This window comes from Lonchura striata, chromosome 5, assembly GCF_050655825.1.
Source record: "Lonchura striata isolate lonStrDom1 chromosome 5, ASM5065582v1, whole genome shotgun sequence".
NCBI lineage: Eukaryota > Metazoa > Chordata > Aves > Passeriformes > Estrildidae > Lonchura > Lonchura striata.
Genome location: NC_140707.1, coordinates 53,992,465 through 54,006,555, shown reverse-complemented (window position 1 = coordinate 54,006,555; position 14,091 = coordinate 53,992,465). Strand labels below are relative to the sequence as shown.

At 38.9% G+C, this 14,091-nt stretch overlaps 1 long non-coding RNA gene across 1 annotated transcript in view; it reads right to left on the bottom strand.

Moving 5' to 3' along the window:
- The window catches only part of LOC116183721 (uncharacterized), a 68,497-nt gene extending 55,136 nt beyond the window's left edge, over positions 1-13,361 (bottom strand). The window contains exons 1-2 of the long non-coding RNA XR_014955715.1: positions 9,287-13,361; positions 4,627-4,772 (exon numbers count right to left, since the gene is read on the bottom strand). This is a non-coding gene — a long non-coding RNA (uncharacterized LOC116183721). The remainder of the gene's footprint in view (positions 1-4,626; positions 4,773-9,286) is intronic.
- Positions 13,362-14,091: the final 730 nt, after the last annotated feature.

The window sequence follows — 14,091 nt, the reverse complement described above, 5'->3', positions numbered from 1 at the left end:
CTTGAATTTCATTGCATCTGTGTGTTAAAAGTTATAAAACCTGAAATATGTCTTCCCCAAATCATGAGAACCACTACCATCCCAGAGAAAGGACCTCCCTGAGTTTTTAATTCAGCACCTTTTGATGGTAATTTTCAATGTCCTCTGTGTAGGTATGTATTTTACTGCTGTACTGTATTTTCTTCTATTTTTACAGAAAATGTCCATTTTTAAAGTTTTAAGGTACACAGAACTGTCTGTTTATTCTAACTAACCAGACCAGCTCTGAGCTAATGTTCTCAGGAATAAACAACCAAAGTAGGTGAAAGTTATTCTCTCTATATGGAAGAAGGTAGTGCAATCTTCTTCAAAACAGCTGTGAAATGACAACACAAGGTGTTTAAGAATCAAAAATAAATAAGATTACAGACAGGGCTATGTTGGAAGTAAACAGAATCAGGGAATCATCAAACAGAATACAGAAGTGCACTTGTGTAAAGAAATGCACAATGCACATACCAACCTAAAGACAAACTTTACCCACCAAAGCCATGTTCTATCAAATAGATTACTTCTTTGAAGAAACTTCTTGTCAGGTAGACAGAATCATACCATAAGCCCTATACAGTCCTCTCCAGGAAGATGTGTAGAAAGTCAAACTACAAGCTATCCTGGATGAAGGTCATAACTTGAATCCCTTTCTGAAATTCTCTTTTCTGCTCTTCAAATTCTCCTCTTCCTTTCAGAACACTCAGAAACAAATTTCAGTATATCCACACACATCAAGCAGTGTCAGACTGCACCTAAGCAAGAAATGCAAGATCCTGCAATGAATTTCTCACACCCACAACAAAGTATGTTCACCTTTTCCCCATTTCATAGGACACCTAGAATGTAACCCACTTCCTTCAGTGCATTACATATCATCACAGAAGCTCTGCAAATGGAAATGAAACAACTGCTTATACAGCAGAATAAACTTTCTCAGAGCAACAAGTCAGAAATAGCCATTTACAAGGAGGATAATACTCTTCTCAATTCAATCATCTCATCTAGCCTCTCAGCCTCTGATCTTTCTACACAGAGTGGCAACAGAAGCGTGCAAAACACCCTCAAAAGACAAGTCTAGGAATGAAAATCTATGACTACAAGTATAGACATGCCTTGTTTTTAAATCACAGGTTTGAGCCACCTACCTGGGTGCATGTCCAGATGCAGGTGATACTGTGCATACTGATGGGGAAACTGAGCTCCTTCCATCCTGATATTAGAGTAAGAGGGTTTATCATCTACAACATCATGTTTATCATCTCCAACAAAGGTGAGATTTGTTCAAACCTAACATTCCTAAATTGACTGACCTGGACAGCTTTCAGTGCCCAAGACTTTTCAGTGAGCAGCAAGGATCTGCTGCACAAGGAAAGGTAAGCCAGCAGTCAAGTGTGATAATGAAGTATGTGGGAGCAGTGTCCTGCACACTGAGAGGGCAGGATGCAGAGCAGTGATTTCAGTTCTGCAGAGACAATGACCAAGAGTGATCAGGGTCAGACACAGCACAGTGACCACCGAGCAAACCTGCAGCAGCCAGGCAGATCCCAGGCCAAGCCAGGAAGCCAAACCTGCAGGTCCAGGTCAGACTCACAGAGGTGGGAGATTAGGTGGGGTCATAGCTGCTCCACAGATCTGGTGTGGCATGGGCAGAGGCAGCACTAAAGGCTCAGCTAAAAGGAGCTCCCAAGAGAAAAATATGTCAGCCCTCACTTCCAAGTCTATTTGCAACAGCTCTTAGAAGCTACATTCAACCACTGAATTCCTGGAAGGGGGACAGTCTCCAGGACCTAACAGTCTTAACATAATAAATTGCTTTCTAAACCATACATGTCAATTGGTAACCATTTCTAAGAGCTGCCAAAGAATGGAGAACTGGAACTAAAATCTCAATAATCAGAAAGGGAATTTTTGACCAGGAAGTCTCAGATATCCTCAATGAAAAACTAGAACACTATGATATAAACATTTTTGAACAGAAATATGGAGTTGTTTTGAGAAGACAGAATTTATTACACAAAATTACTTCTATCTTTAAGTTTTACTAGGTTAATTGCTTAAGAGCAAATGAATTACTCTAATATAATTGGACCTTTTGTAGCATTTGATTTAGCACTGCAAGAAATTTGTTTTAATGTAAGATTTTCTAAATCTCCCTTTCAGAAGAAAACTTAATATTGTAAAGTATTGCACATGCACTCAATCTTAAAGAAATATATATGAGTAAAATTTCTTACCCCAAGATACCTGGGTTTTCCTTTGATACTTTTTAGAGAAAAAGCGCAAAATGTGGAGAAGACACATACATGACGCACTTCAACTAAAGTTACTTGGTTGAAAATTTTTAAAAATATTCTTTGTCTCTCTTTTTTGAAAGATTATGTATTTTCTTTGTTCACTTTCATTTATTTCACAGTTTTTCAGATGGATATGTGATATAGTCACCTCACTGTCACTTCCTTATTTTTAACACAGTCTGGCAGGTGCTCATCACAGGCACCCCTCATAGAGGTATTTGTTTTCACAGCACCCCTTTGAGACATTCAGTCTGTAGCCATGCACAGTACAGTGTCATTTTTTACCATTCAGGGAGGCTAGAATTCAAGTTAATAAGACCAGTTGCAGTAAATATTTTGCATTAAACACAATTCCAGGGTAGCATATCAATATCATTGTTCAGTGAGAAAAGTGCAAATAAAAAGCCATCTTCATTTAATCAATAAATGAGGGCATGAGGGAGAGTTAAGCTGTACCTCACTAGCAGTCCACCTAGTTCAATATCCTACTTCTTGAAAGAGCCCACACTTGGTACTTCAAAAGAATAAAAAGCTATTTACAGAGCCCATCATTATGTGACAGAAGACTCTTTTCTGACCTGTTTAAACAACATACTTACAGATGGATGCAAGGTTCAAAATGCTTCAGGAGTTTCTTATTCCAACTGAAAGACATTGTTCTACTGTCTACATTTTTTTTTTTTTTTACCATTTACAAATACTTATGAGCTCATAAAATGAGGCATTGCAGCAAATGACTGCAGCTCCTACTGGAAAAAGCAGTGAGTGTCAGCAACCAGAAAGCCTTAGAGGCTCATCACTCCTCAGCTTTCAGCCATATTGGTCTGGCACACAAATTAGCACACTCCAAACTGCAAGCTTGGTCTTGTCAACATATCAAACTGGAGTGCTAATCATTAATAACTTATTCTGAGACAATATTGACAGCTGCTTTGCTTTATTACCAATGCCATCTGTGCCCAGCAACCCAGTCTCCTTTCTACTACTTCTTAGCTTGCACTCCAAATGCTTTTCAGGCTGCAAGAAGCAGAATGGAAATAACAGCTTGAGCTTCTTAAGAAATATCACCAGCCAACTCAGGGAGCCCAAAAGAGAAGGAATAATATGATTGTAGCCTACTGAGTTTTCATCATAAGCCAGCTTTATGAATAACATGCTGCCAGATGCCTTTTCCTACTAGTGATCACTTCCACTGTTTCCAAAAACCAATATTATGCACTTGATGTTCAACTGGTCTTTCTCTATTCTGAGCAGTACTAAAGCCTCAGTGAGACTGATTAGCAGATAACAGTATCTGAGGCAATTTTGAGTCTCCTTATTAAAGTTGTAATACTACTACTTTGGTCACAAACTTCTCTTAGCATCCAAACAGTGAATAAATGCTATAAAAAGGCAGCTCCCAGTCTTCTGCTGGGCCACTTGAAGATTTTTCATTTGTGAGTTCCCAAGGTGTTTGCACTTCAGTACACAATTAATAATAAGACCTTGCCTTGCTAACCAAAGTGCATTTCTGTGCACCAATGAAAAAATTTATATTTCAGAGGTAAATTTAGTTTAAGTCATCAAAGGCAATTCAGTTTTAAACAGACACCTACCAAAATTACTTACAAGCTTGTAAAGAAAAAGAACTGAGAGTCTTCATTCAAGCCCTTTTTGTGGATCAGCGCAAGGGGTGTGAAAATGCTAAAATCAAATGTATAAATAGGCAGATATTTGATTGTTCTGTAGTAACAAGTTGGAAAAAGAAGGGAAAGCCAAAGAGTTTCAAAAGACCCACAGATAAACATTTATGTGTGGATGGCTTTTAAAGTACATGTGCTTTTGATTTTTCTATAGTGCTATTTTGGGCAGAGGTGGAACAAGCTAGAGGTCTACCATTTCCTTTGGAAAAACTATCTTTTGTCTAAGTGAATTTTATCATTTGAAATTTTTAAGTCAGAGAAAAGAAAATATAAACTGTGCTTTTTTTTCACATGTATGCATGTAAATGTAAAAATTCAAGTGCATACTCAGTCCAAAGCAGAAAGGTCTGGAACAGATGGCTGAAAGTCTTTGGAGCTGCAGTTGAAAAGAGCCTGTCAGTGGCATACAATGATACCTTCACTTAAAAATAAAGGAAAAACTCTACAACAAAGGAGTTTAGGTAACTTGTTAAGAGCACTTGCCAGGAAAAGAGGTGAGTGCTTCCTGGGTAAAGAAGATAGATTTTTAATTGAGGAAGGCGCTGGGAACTCAGAAAACTTGTCTGCTCTTACCAACCTGTCACTGATCTACTAAAATACCCTATCTCTGCAGAACTCACCTCTATTTGATCTCTAGAAACCATAGGTTCAGCAGCCTCACACTACCATGCAAGAGTCCCAGGTCAGCAAGAAGAAAGCGGCTTCAGAAGGTTGGTTGGAAGCTGCCACTTCATGGTAAGGGTTTTGCAGGCCTGTGGTGACTGGGCTGAAAAAGATTAACAATAATTACTGCAAATTCAGTGTACATCATTATCTCACACACATGACTTACCAGGACAGATAACACGCTGACAAATTCAACACAAAACTTTTTTAGCTTGAATAGTGGAGGTTGGCATCTGTGGCCTGCAGTGCCCACTGAATGACCACAATCTCAATAAGGGCACTGTTCATTGTGCTTCCTCAGCACACCTGACCCCTGACTGTTCTCATTAGTGCTCACAGAAGGAAAACTCATCACAGTGACCCTGTGTGGGTCTCAGATCCAGTCAAAGAGAGAAACGGAGAGTTTCTAACTAGGCAGAAGCCTGGGAATCTTTTGGAAAATAATACAAATAAGATATTTATCTCCTTATTTTTCACATTGTTTATAGTTAAGTTCTATCACTGTGAGTCAAGCACTCTGCACCAATGGTGTGGTTGTTTTCACTTCAGGACCAATGGAGTTGGTCTGCATGAAGCTCTGTATAAAAGAGCAATGCATTTTGAATAAATTGGAATTTTACTTTCAGCAGCCTTCTGAATCAGAGTCTCTTCATTCCCATTCTGCCTCAACAGCATCAACTCTGCCTCCTGTGGTATCACAGAACCAACCTCAATAGAAACAGAATCTACTAGAGGATTATAATGCTTTCAAAACTAGATGGTGTATCTCTACCCATCTGTAACAAGACTGAATCCTACAAAATCTGTTTCATGTTATCCAGGCTCTCTGGATCACAATAGGGGATGTATTGAAGAGGGAACACATAAGAGGAAACCAATCTATCTGCTAAGAGCTAACTGCCTACCAGGGCACAAAGCATGCCCAGGAGCTGCTCTTCTCCAACCCTAATCTGGGATTCCACAGGAGACTGCAGCTGCAGCTGAACAGTGTGAGACCTGGTAGGTCCACTATGAAAAATGAGTAGGAGAAAGGCTCTTTTTCATTTGGTCATTACTCTGTCTGTTATACTGTCACTGCTCCTTTGGATCATGTTTTCAATACCACATACACAGTCATAAATGGTTCCTGTTAATTTTATAAGTCAAATCCAGGGAGCATTTGATCTTATCTCTCAACTCTTCATCCCTTTTAGCAATTCACAGCATTACAAATATTTCAAACCAGCTTTATTTCTCCAGCAACTAAAAGAATGAAAACAAATTTAATTGAATATTTCAAAAATACTGAGAGCACTCAGGTATAAGGATAAAAGATCTATAATTAAGTAGAATTCTAATTAGGAGCGTGATTAACATATTAATAACCAGAGAGAAATCTTAAGGATAAGGGTTTTGTTATTATCATTATCATTGCTTTGGTCTATTCTAAATACAGGAAGCTTAATTTATAAATTCTCTGATGTACATAGATTCAGTTAGATTTCCACTAAGTAACCCCTTTATTTCATTACAGTTGCAGCCTCAGATCAAACAACTATCCCCTCCCTTCAGGCACAATTTCAATGTTGAAATAAAAGGCTGTATCAATGGTTTAGGACTTTAAATATGTCTTTGGAAATTATATTGTATGCCATGTATGGAAAAGAGAGTGTTAACTATATCTATATATTATCTGTATCTAGTCTGGCCCAAATGGTGTGTTAAGGATGTGTTTATTGAACTTGAAACATGCCAAAGCAGACTGACATGAGGTCCTCCACTAGGTGTCAGAACAAGCTGAACTGCAGAGATAGAAGAGGTATTTTCTTTTTCTTTTCATTTTAGGTGAAAACACAAAGCTCTTTAACCCAATTCAATTTTTACTTCAGAAATAGCAACTGAAAGAATTTCCAGGTTTTGCTGTAGAGCATTTGAGGAGGCAATGAAAATCAGTCTGTCTTGGTTAGCAAATACTGGATCAAATATTGACTGAATAATGTCCAAGTCACTATGAGGGATCTCTTCCCTATACAGATGTGCTCTTTAATGTATAGAAAATGGGAATGTAGGCAAATTGACTTAATACCAATACATGATAAACCTGAAGGTATCAGACCTGACCTGTCCCAGAGAAATCCCCAGACCTGACATTACATTTTGCATTTCTATTGTCTTTGAGGCTGCTCAAACCTGCGCTCAGAGACCTTGGAAACTCTGCCTATCATTGTAGAAGCTGATGCTGATTCTTTCAGGAAAGTACACAGTGTCATGTGGCTGCTGGCAATCAGCCATGTAATGCCTCTCTAAGAGCAGGATTAGATGGAAGCTTCTCATATAGGCAGAGCCTGGAACTTATGTGAGCAACATCCAAGTGCATCCTGGAATGGTGTTCCCTGGGAATTTGCACTGGCTTGCTCAACAGGCAGCCCTGACAGCATAGCCAGCAACAAATTCAGCCACAAATTATGTGGGTATTTACCTTTTATGACTGTGTGCTTGGTCCTAGGGACAGAAAATTGCCAGTGCAGTGACCACTCTGAGAGGCTGAATCCTCTAATTCTTACAGCAGTTTTGCACTTGCTGAAATCTCCTGAGTTGTGTCATGTAGTAGATGAAATTATAATAATGATAGAAAATAGGTCTGGAAGGGATCCCAAAAAGATAACTAATTCAAAACAGAAGTAACTAGTTTCCAGTCCTATAGATTTTACAGTCATTTTTCCATTGCTTTCCTTTTCATTATTCTTATAAATAGAAAGCCTCTCCTACTGCCTAAATTGTTTGTCCTTTCTCATCATAAATGCTAGTCATTAGCTGACTGTATTTTAAAAATTCTAAGTATTTTTAATTTTCCCAAATAGATTTTCTCTCTGACTAGAACCTTTTGGTCAAGTGACCAAACAGGGCTGAAAGGGGTATATCCACTCCACATTTAAGAGCAATAGATGGATCTCATGAGGAGGGACAAGGTGAATAACCAAGGATCAGTTACCACACTGTTTTTGTCTAAGCTATAATAAATATTTCTGGGGAATCTTACAGATTACAGCCATAGCATAAAAGTCCTCCTTACCTCATACACAGCTTTGTTAAGTGCAAGAATAGCAATGGCTTGCTGTTTGTTCCAGCTTGCCAGTGCACCTACTATTTGTAACACTTCATGTAAACACTGAAATTCCTGATCTATAAAGGGTTTTACAACCATCTCTCCCATAGTCTCTGCCACTAATGTGTCTATCACAGATCAGCTACCAAAAAGTAAACCTAATGCCAATGCCCATATGTAACTCCATTAAGCTTTGCTACCATTTGATTACTGCTTGCTGGTGAAATCACTGGGCATTGCTGAGGCTGGAGACATTGAAGGAGAAAACCTAGGCATATGTAAGTGCAGGTACAAAGCACCTGAGCTATTTCCAAGCACATCTCACCTGGAGAAGCTGACCAATTCTCTGTACTAAGACTATGATAAAAAAAAAAAAAAAAAAAAAAAAGAACCAAAACCAAAAATTTTGCCTATTATGAAAGCAAATCATTCCCAAACAAAATTTAAATGTTAATGTTAATCTGCTTCAAAGTCAAAGGAATCATATTAAATGATTTAATTTAGGAACAGAAGCTGTACACAGACATCTGGGAAAATGACTACATGGAAGCAGTTTTATGCCAAGATCTTCTGCTTATTTCCACTGGCATAGTGGCCTTTCTGGTCAGGATGCCAAGTCTTCTATAATCAGCAGAGTTAAGGGCTCTCAGTGTTTCAAAAGATTGGGATCTAATTGCTGCAAATTTAGTTAATGCCAAGGGAGAAAGACAGGCATCAAGATTTGGGCCTTTGCCCCAAAAGAGAAGTGCAAATAACATCCATAATCATTAGACAGTTGTCAGGAGAGTGCTGAGAACTGGGCTGTACAGAAGCCTGCCTGAAAATTTGATGAACTAAAAAAAATTAATGAGCTTTGGGTTCAAAAGGTTTCCTTTGATGTGCATCAAGCATTTCCATGAAATACAAGTAACTACACAAATGTACTATTTAGCAATAATGGGTCATATCAGAGCTGGATATCTCTTGATCTCCTGTTGGGATGACAGCATGCCCCACACACTTCTGCCAACACAAAACAAGTGTCAGCAGATTTACTCTTAATGAGCTCATCACACCAAAGTACCAGTTAAAGGGAGTAGGTCACAGATTATGTTTGTTTAGCTGTCCTGATGTGTCTTGTTAATTCCACACACAAATATGGTGTTGGGGGAGGCAGTGCCCCCAGTCCATAGTGTCTATCTTCTGCACTGACATCTATAAGATGTCTGCTTGAACTTGGGGTAAAATTGGCACAATCCTCCACCCCTCCAATGAACCCATGCCTACCTACCTTTTGGTTTAATTCCTTTCTGCACAATAGAACATCCTTCACGTGAAAATAGGGCACTTGCTAGAAGACCTTAAAGACACAGATGCTCTGCTGCATCTCTGTATTCTACTGTGTATGGGAATGAGGCTTAGTATTTAATCCAGGACTTCATTTCTCTGTAGGGACCCCCTTTTTCTGCATAGGAAGACAGTGTCCAGTACTATAATCATAAGGTAAGATATAGGTTAAGATGAAATAGCTTCATATCAGAATTACATACCAGTATGTTGATTTTCTTGAAGACACATCATCTCTCCTGCCATTCTCCTAACAACAATCTCACTTTAATCCTGTGCTGGATTTCATAGAAGAAGCAGTATGTGATAATGTTTTATGAACAGCCAATGCTATTTTCACAGAAATCAATCTTGTGTCATAGCTCATTAGATGCTTCAAGGCAATGTAACATTTGAAACTACAAAAGCTTTAGTAAGGCATATAAATTACACAATAGACTCTTATCCTTGTCAGGATATGCTTAAACTGCAACTTTGATGGTAGGGAAAGCTAAAAGTGCTCCTATTCTTCCCTTCTCTTCAATTTTATTTATAGAGCTGTCTTGGAAACCGCAGCACAAACTGAGTTTCGGAGTAATTCATCTTTAAAATAAACCTTTCTCCTTTTTTTGGTAAAGGGGGGCTGCATCCAGAACACAGTGGTGTAATCCCACTAGTAGCTGTACTGGCACAAAAGTGAGACAACAGTGCTGCACCAGAGGACCAACAAGAGAGCAGGAGCTCCTTAAGCCACTTTGAGTGCTTGTAGTTAGTGCCTTGTTACTTCCCACCTGTGTAAAAACTAATCCTATCAATGACTGGCTCTTGCAATTCAAAGTACATTTTGGTCAGTAATCAGCTTCTCTGATTTCCCACAGGTTTGTTCCCTGTGATTCTAAATGTATACAGTGATTTTTCATCAACTAGGACTAAATTATACTCCACAAGGAGCAATTGTATGGAATGCAGATAAAATGTGAGAAAATGCTATATAATAATGGTGTCAAAACTGGCTTCCTTTTAAAAGCAGGGGAGTTAAGGCAGGAAGAATTTGGTATTACTGGTAAATGATCCACTTCCAGAGCAAAAGCATTTCACTGATAGGAAGAATGAAAACACAATAGCACGCCTGTGGAGCAGGTTGTGGTGGCTACACAAGCCAGAGTTCAGTAACAGTAAGAGCAGAACAATGAGAATAAAAGTAGCTCTTAAGACAAAAAGCATCAACTCTCTCATCTGGAATTACATGTTGTACACAAAAGATGTTTTGAGAACAATATTTTCATAACAAGAAAGCTGTAGAAACAATACCACTTATCAAGTTGCCTCTGCTTCAAACATGATGTTTGGATCCAAAGTGTCTATACGCCACCTTCACTTTAGACATAGCATGAGACTTCATTATCAACCTCCATAGTTTTCATCATGGCTATTATTCCAAGTATTTTTCTACTTTCTTTCCCCAGAGTTGATTGACTCAGCTTACAATAGGCATCTTTCACAGCCCCCAGTTTGCTCTCACCAAAAATCTTTTGCACTGCTGCTTCAGACACCATGGCTCATGTTTTGTCATTACCTCACTTCTTTCCAGATATCTTAGTTCTTCTTCATTTATATTTTACTTAATTTCAGGGACTGGATTAAACAAAAGCATTCACTGTTTCTTTCCCCTCTGTATACTTAACCAATATGCACATCACTGCAGTACAAACACGGAGGTTAAGTCTGTGTTTATCAAATAATTCTAACAAAACTTGAGGTGTTTGGTCTGTCCTTACACACAAATGAAAGAGAATATGGATAGCTTAGGAGTGAAAACTGAGCATTAAAGGTAATTGAAAAATATGGGTACTGTAATTCATTTAATACTTCAGCATACTGAATTGCCTCATATTACATCAATTTTGATGTGTTTCTTTAAGGCAACAATACTTAGAAGTATTTTTACAAGCATACATCCTCCTTAGCTTTTGCATACTTGTTTTCTAAATCAATATCCAAGTAATTAATCCTACACTCAAAGACTTAGGCATCCTTACTGTCTTTTATCTGTAAACACATCTTCCGTTCATCTCCTTTCTCTAATTGCTCTAAGGATCTCAGGGGAGACAACATCCACCTCCTCTCAAGGCCCTTCATTCTTACTCAAACTGTGTCAGAAGTTATGCTGTTACTCTTACAGATTCAGACCTCTCCAGGACACACCATCCTTTCTGGCTCACTTTGTCTGTGGCTTTTGGCAGCTCCTGTATTCTATTCAGTCCCTTGGTGTTTTATAAGCTTGTCTGTGTTGCTTGTCTGTATATCTCTTGGAAAAAAATAGCCACTTAATTCTGTAGTTTTGTACTATATACTTCAAGAATTTATCTGGAATATATTCACATTGTACTTTGAAATCCCTGACATTTATAAGATATCAACTTGAATGCAGAGTACAAGAACTTAAACACAAGAAAAAAAAAATCAATATGAGAAAATATCAGGATTCTGGACTGGGATTTGAAAGATCTGGGATTACTTCTTGGTTCAACAATTCTGCGTGTGATCACCAGTTACAGCTGTATCATTATAAAACAGCAGTCTCTAAAGGGATAATGAAGTTCTGCCTTCACTCATCCTCTCTTCAAACCATCGCCTTTGAGATGAATTGGAGAGACTCTGTGTGCCCCAGGGTGCTAATGTATTGGCAGGATATTTGAACACCCAGATGTTTGAACACATTATTCCTGTGTGGTTCAGAAAGTACAGCTTAGATCTATATTTAGTCTGCAAACTTGTAATCTGTACTTGCAGCCCTTTAGAACTTACTTGACCCAGTGGTGTACGTATAACATTATCTTTTTTTACCTCTTTCCCTTGCCTTCAACATCGCTTTTCCATCTGCTCTGAACCATAACTACTGAGGTTATACCTTACCCTGTGTAAAAATTCTTAATAAGATAATGTTTAGGGTGTACATACAAATAACACTAATTAGAACTTTGCAAAATCTTCAAATAAATGCCTTATTCTGCACAAGTTCCAGCATGTAACTGACTTTCACTTCTTAATATTTTCAGTACAAATTTACAGCCTGAGTCAAGCAGCCTTTTTGTCACATACCTCTTCTCTGTTTAAACATAAGTATAAAGAAAAATTTCATTCTTTAAATTATTTTAGAGTTATTTTAGAGCCAGAGCAGTCTGATCCCAAAACGTTTTCAATTCACTTTACCTTCAGAAGGCACTGTGCAGTGTACTGCTCAAACTCACTAGACATCCTTAGACCTGTGTTGACACAAAAAGGATCACTTACATTAGTATTTTTTAAAAAGTAAAACCAGGGTCTCCTTAGCCCTTTGTTTTTTTTATTTTAACTGGAGAATGGGGATGAGAAATATACACTAAACAAGGCACTTGGGGCACATCACAGGGTCTACAGACATTCGGTGATCAGGACATCCCACATCTGCCTTAGGGGACTTTCTCTGGCTACCCATCAGACAGTCCAGGAAAATGTGCCCTGGTACCAAGGACACAGAGTTAAGGCAAGCAGCAGAATCGGAGTTCCTGGAATTCATTTGACTAATCAACTTAATTAATTTAAATTGATTAATTTAATTAATTGATTGTTTTAATTAATTTAAATGTCATTAATCACTTTACTTCATTTCTCCAATGACAGAATTGCAGTGAGAGCCAAAGAAGCACAAAGCAAACAAGCAATCTGGAAATTCAAGTCAAATGCAAGGCAGTTAAAGCTAAATTAATGGTGTAAACACAGCACATTACTGTTCTGCAAGGTCATGGCTGCTCAGGCGGATGAGGACTGCATCCACCTTAGCTTTTAAACATTAGATGAGGGATAAGTATTCTAAGGGGATGAGAACCTGTCTCCTCCTGGCTGCTATGAGACACGTATTAGGACTGAACTTAACCAATAAATTCAGAACAAGAAATGCACATTCCAGCAGTGAGTACACCTTTGCCCTGGAAGGTAAGAAGTGATATTTATGAAGGATAGTTAGGGACATCCTGTCCCTGTCTGGCCTCCCTGGCCCATTCCCACCTCCCTGCCATGACTGAGCTGTGTCCAAGCCCTTCCTCACTGGGCTGATCCTGATTTGCTACAACTTGACCTGACGTGTCACCTAACCATAGACTTCTCTGATTGCTGAGACTCTGAGCTGACTCTCTGCCGGATGCCCTGTGCAGTGCCTAAGCTGAACCAGCAGAACAAAGGAGATTAGTTCAGATCTACAGCCTTTTCAGAAGCTATCAGGAGAGTCTCAGCATACCCAGGAGGGAGCCCCACTGCTCTGAAGCAGTGGGATGATGGTTTCTCCACAGAGATTTCAGGAGTCTGCTATAAGTACAGCATAAAAGGCTGCTGGATCCAAAGGCTGGATCCTGACAGGATCCAACCACATCAGTCTTGTTATGTGTCATTCCAGAGATACACAGGTGGTAAAGAGGCAGGGTGACATCCAGGCATAGTCAGATTAGAGAGATATCCAGAGACTTTATAATCCAGTTTTATAAAAGCTCAGGTGTTTCTCTTTAACTAGTCTATGCAGGTTTTCCCATTCCTAGTCTTTCAGTGACTAGGTGACACTTGTTTTCCAGTGTGGACTTTTGGGGTCCCAGCAAACCCAAACCATAATTGTAGATTAAACTAAATTTTTGGGAGGTTTATTTGTTTGCTTGTCTTCTCTAATGGGATGCCAATCCTGACAACATTTGCTGCACTGCCTTCTTCTCACCTGTCATGGCTGCGAACCCGTGGTTAGGAGATCGTGTTGCTCTGCCATTGTCTGAAGGATCACAGGCAATGGAGTGGACACCAGCAGACAGCTCTATGCCGAGCCTGTTAAATGAGTTCCAAAATCAATTTCCTTCAGAAACTTTGGCTCTGTAAGAACTGCACATTTGCATCTCTTGTTTCAGCTCACTTCTGTGACCTGATCTGTGCTCCTCTGCTACCGCCACTCTTCTGTAGCTCTCTTCCATGAGCTCTACTTCAGAGTCTCTGTTCTAGGGACTGAATTGCT